The sequence below is a fragment of the Vigna angularis genome, chromosome 11 (genome assembly GCF_016808095.1).
Source record: "Vigna angularis cultivar LongXiaoDou No.4 chromosome 11, ASM1680809v1, whole genome shotgun sequence".
Taxonomy (NCBI): Eukaryota; Viridiplantae; Streptophyta; class Magnoliopsida; order Fabales; family Fabaceae; genus Vigna; species Vigna angularis.
Genome location: NC_068980.1, coordinates 9556845 through 9562299, shown reverse-complemented (window position 1 = coordinate 9562299; position 5455 = coordinate 9556845).

Sequence of the window (5455 nt, the reverse complement as noted above, 5' to 3'; positions counted from 1 at the left end):
ATAAAGAAAAAAAATGTGTGCATGATATTATTATACGAAGGGTTAAATATGTTTTAGGTCCCTTTAACTTTCAGCGAAAATTGAAATTAATCCCTCTTCAAAACTTTGGATTAATTTAGTCCTCAAATTTTATAAATGTGTGAATTTAGTCCTTTTAACCAAATTTTGTTAAAAACTTTGGACTAATTTAGTCCTCAAACTTTATAAATGTGTGAATTTAGTCCTTTTAACCAAATTTTGTTAACTTTATTTGATGTTTCAAACGCATTTGTTAATGAACATTGAAGCAAAAATGTGTCAAACGGTGTAAACAACTCAATGCAAAAGTTTGGAGACTAAATTAGGCCAAAGTTTTGAAGAGACTAATTTCAATTTTTGCTGAAATTAAGGGACCAAAAACATATTTAACCCTTATATAAAATAGTACATGAACTATCCGAATATAAAAAATTCTATATGCATATATTTTTTTAGTTAAATGTTAATATCAGTAAGACATACCAAATATAAAACTTTGAAAAGACATAAAAATGTAATAAATTATATTTCTTCACTTAAGCTTAATTCAATCTCACAAAATCATTTTATAAAGTGAATTCCACTTATATATTATAATTTAGTCTTATTCTAATCAATATGAGATTTTCAATATAATATTATTGTATTATTTTGTATAAAAGTCATTCAACTATTAATTTAATATATATTTTAGTAAGAGAATATGACATGTATGTGTTGTTCACATCATATTATACTTTTAAAATAATATCATCCTAATATTTGTACGGTCTACTTTTATGTTCGATTTGACATTAAAAAATATGATAAAAATATCTTAATATTTTTAATATTTTATTATATATAATTTAAAATTGTCTTGTATGTAATAATAAATGGGTATTTTATAATTGTATATGTTTGTTGACTAATATAACCCTATTAAATGGATCGTTTTAGTGTATGCTAATATAAAAAATATTCACGTTCAACTTTGACTCAACTAATTAGAAATTGTTAATTATTCAGTTAATTAAAATTTAATTCTCCTAAAAAAAGTTGCCAGTTCTTCCAAAAAAAACGAAAGTAAAACTCTATTCCTAAGATATTATGTTGAATACTTAAATTTTCTCTCTCTACCTGTATTTGATTCATTTATCATTGATCAATTTGCAAACTTGTGTAAGAAATTTCCAACCTACCTCAATAGTTTAAAATTTACTTTCTCATCATTTCACATTTGACATTTGTTCATCCGAATATGTTCAACAATCAATGTATGAACACCGACAAACTTAGTCCAAAAGTTTATCACATAGTAATAAGCTTGGAAAGGCAAAATAGAAATGTTTTCATCGTGCGACATGCGCGTATGACTTTTGAATGGAATACTTTTTTGCCTTGTTTCAACGTTTAGCCTCGTTTTGCATTTTATTAGATCGGTTTCATATTGATTCTCACTATTTTAATAGTTAAAATCTTATATTTAAAATAAACAAAAAAACTTATATATCCATTTGGTGTTGGTCTAAGCAAAGTACAATAACGTGGAAAATGAAATATGAATTATTCAAGTTTCTGTTTGAGTTGGTTTGCCAATTTGACTTGATAGCCAAGTCATAAAATTTAATTAATTTATTAGAATGACTTGTATAACACTTTGTCAAAATCAGAAGGGACTAATTAATTGATTAATTAATTAATATATGACTTATATCACACTTTTGTTATAATTAGAAGTGACAACCGACGTTGGTTGAACAGGTTTGAATTACGATTTTAAGACTCACCAAAAACATGTTCACATTTAACAACTAATAATACTTTAAATAAAATTATCATTAATAAAAAATATTCATGTATAAAAAGTAAACGAAGTACCCAAATTTCTTTTTCAAAAACGTGATTGTGATATTTATGCAACTAAGGTTATTACCTAATACGTCTTCTTTTTTCAATTTTTCCGGTTATTTGGTTATGGGAATTCAAAACTTCTATATTGTCGTGTTTTTAATTTTCATAATTTTTCAAAATCAGAACCCAGAAAATAACCTAAGTGCCTCCTTTAACCTAGAAATAAAAATACATAAATGTTAACAACTATATTTCTGACACGCTTTTAAACATACGGTAGAACAATTATTCTAAAATCTATTGAAAACTCACAATTTCATCGTCGATCTTTAATATTATTTGTATTGTCCTTCACTCCCATACATCAATAAGTGAAAACTATATCTACAAAATAAAAAGGTAAGCTAATATAATTATAATAATCATTATCATAATTCAAACTATAATTCATACAAACATATCTTACACAACCAATCATAATACATGTTATCCCACTCAACAATTCAAAACATCATCACAACACAACCCTCACATCTCAATAATCATGCATAACCTTCACAACTCAATCAATAGTCAATAACAAAAATCAAATATTTATCATATATCATAGGCCCCACAACATCAATCATCACAATACAGCCCTCACGACATAAACATAACACAAACATTTGATTATAATGTTGAAAGATCAGTGTAATGAGTGACTTAGAGACCTTGTGTCTATCATCTTTATCTCTTGCCTCTCAAGAGTTATAGCTATAGATTTACATCAGTTAACACCTAATGAATGCGACACATCAATGTAGGGCAACTCACTCCTTCTATAGAGCATGGCAAGGTAAGCTTAAATATACCTCCTTCAACTCTAACAACTAAATATCTTACTCTACATGAGTAAGAATCTAGCATAGTCAAGATAATATTTATATAAAATCTCTCTCAATACACCACTTATCATCACCTTATATCAAAGTAGCACTCTTTCCCTAGGAGTTACTATACATTTATATTTACTTTCTATCAAAACTTGATCACGCTCAACTTTCTATCAAAACTTTGAAACTCATTTCTCTAACCATAAACATCTAATTGAAATTAATAACAGTTAAAGTAAATATATATGTTTTAACAACTATATATCAAACTTTTAGCTTGATTTAATGATTGATAAAGTAGCAATTGAAGTTTTATAGAGATAACTCGAAAATAAAAAAAGGTGGTATTCCACTTTCTTAAAACTACGAAACTAATTTATCTAAATACAGACCTCAAGTTAACAATCTCAACGATCAGAGTGAAGAAATATGTGTTAAGAACTATATATCAAAATTTTAATTTGTTCTAACAATTAACAAAGTGAAAATCAAGGTTTAACTAAAGCAATTAAACATAACAACTCAACAAAACAATCCAATAACCCTGCACCAACTTAAGATAACAATTCAATAACAAAGAATGAACTCAATAAAACAATTCAAAAATTATGCCATCAAAGTTTCATTTATAAGCTAAAAAGCTAGACAATTATTGTTATTAGACTAGCTTCCCTTATTATTATTATTAACATATCAAACCTAAAAGTTTACTAATAGATAATTCATGGTTCAACTTAAAACTAAATATGTAATTATTATAATTCAAATAACTTTCCTTACCAATACCATTAACACATCAAACTCAAAAGTTTATAAATAGATAATTCATACATCAACATAAAACAAAACATGTAATTATTTATAATTATAATAACTTCTCTTGTTACTACCATTAACACATCAAACTCAAAAGTTTATTAATAGATAATTCATGAACCAACTTATAACAAAACATATAATTATTATAATTTGAATAACTTCTCTTATCTCAACACAACACAGTTTGTCCAAATCTAAATTTTAACGTTCAATAATTCAGTTACTTCTAACTAGAAATTCTTTTTGAACAATAAATTTGTGTATAAAAAAGAGAAGTATGTTGTCATTGCAACAAAAATAAAAATTTACATATGTTATAAAAGTAAAAGACATAAATTTTTACATCTCTCATAATTACGTCTAAGACATAAAACATCTAAAATAACATAGTAAAAAAAGTTTTTCCTATATATTAGTGAATGTAGAAAAAAATGAGTGATCACGTGTTACAACTTTACAAATTGAATGGTGATGAAAGTTTATATATATATATATATATATATATATATATATATATATATATATATATATATATATATATATATATATATATAAATGGCTAAGGTTTGGGGATTACATATATTGTATGTATATAGTTTTTTTTATGAAAAGTATTAGATACCTTTTCTTATAAAAGTTATTTGAAATTATTGTAAAAGTAATAAAAATATCCTTACTTATCTAGGTTTAACTAATTTTATTTTAACTAAAACTTCTAGAAATATTGTATAAATTTTGTTTTTTATAATTTGATGAGATTATTTATACTATTATATATAAAAAAATGTTTTTTTATAGCTAATTATATAATTTTATCCTTTACTTAATTAAAATCAATTTATTATTTTATAAAATATACAATAGTGAAATATCTCTCCATCCAAAAGTAATGTATGTTTATTTTCTTAACGTAAAATTAATAGTATAAATTTATTAAAAAGTTATTTATTTTTACAGTTTTACAAATTATAATATTTTAATAGTATTAAGATGTTAAGTTGTTGATTGAAAATGGTGAAGATTTTCAGTCAATTCAAATAAAACAATCATATTAATTTAATGTTTCCTTGTTACTTAAAAGGGTGTGTTTGATTTAAAATAAAATGTTTGAAGTTACACATCGACTAAAGATAATATAAATTTAAAATATATAAATGGATGCAAACCTCACCTTATAAGCCGATTTTGTAAGATTAAATTAGATTTAAAGTTCACTTCTTAACATGGTATCATAAAAACTAGATTAGAATATATTGTAGCGATATTTGTTGTTTGTTTGACATATTGTTTAACTCGTTATTGATCCGTTATCGGACCACTCATTATGTCTAGTCTCACGCTTATAAGTAGGTTTAAAGTCCACTTTGTATCACGATGATTTTGACACTTCAACCTAAGTGAGGGTGAAAGTTGAAAGGAATGGTGGAAGGGGATTAGTTGTCTAACCGATTCCAACATTCATATTCATATATTATATATAAGTGTTTCGGGTATAGGGTTGAAGTCCCTTACTCAAAGCACTTCAGGTTGTCTTGAAGACCGGCGTTTGCTGCTCAGTATTCCAGGTTGTCTTCCGTCCTTCAAGTTATGTTGCCAATTCTCCCTTCTCCTTGTCCAAGCCGGGTGGGTGGGTACATGTCAAAGACACTTTGACACTCAAGTTAGTAATGTAACCGAGCGGTTGGCACAACAAGTAATGCATATATTGTGTATCATGATTATAAAGTCATACTTGAGACCTTTATTTATATTAATTGTGATGGGCATTTACCTCTCGTTGGCCTAATGACGGTCCAATCACACCTTAATTTGCATTAGGGTTTTAATGAGTTATTATCGTTTATAATGTAACCATGTGGTCGGCCTGGATGGTCGGACAGCCTGGATGGTCGGCCTGGTGGTTGATCGTC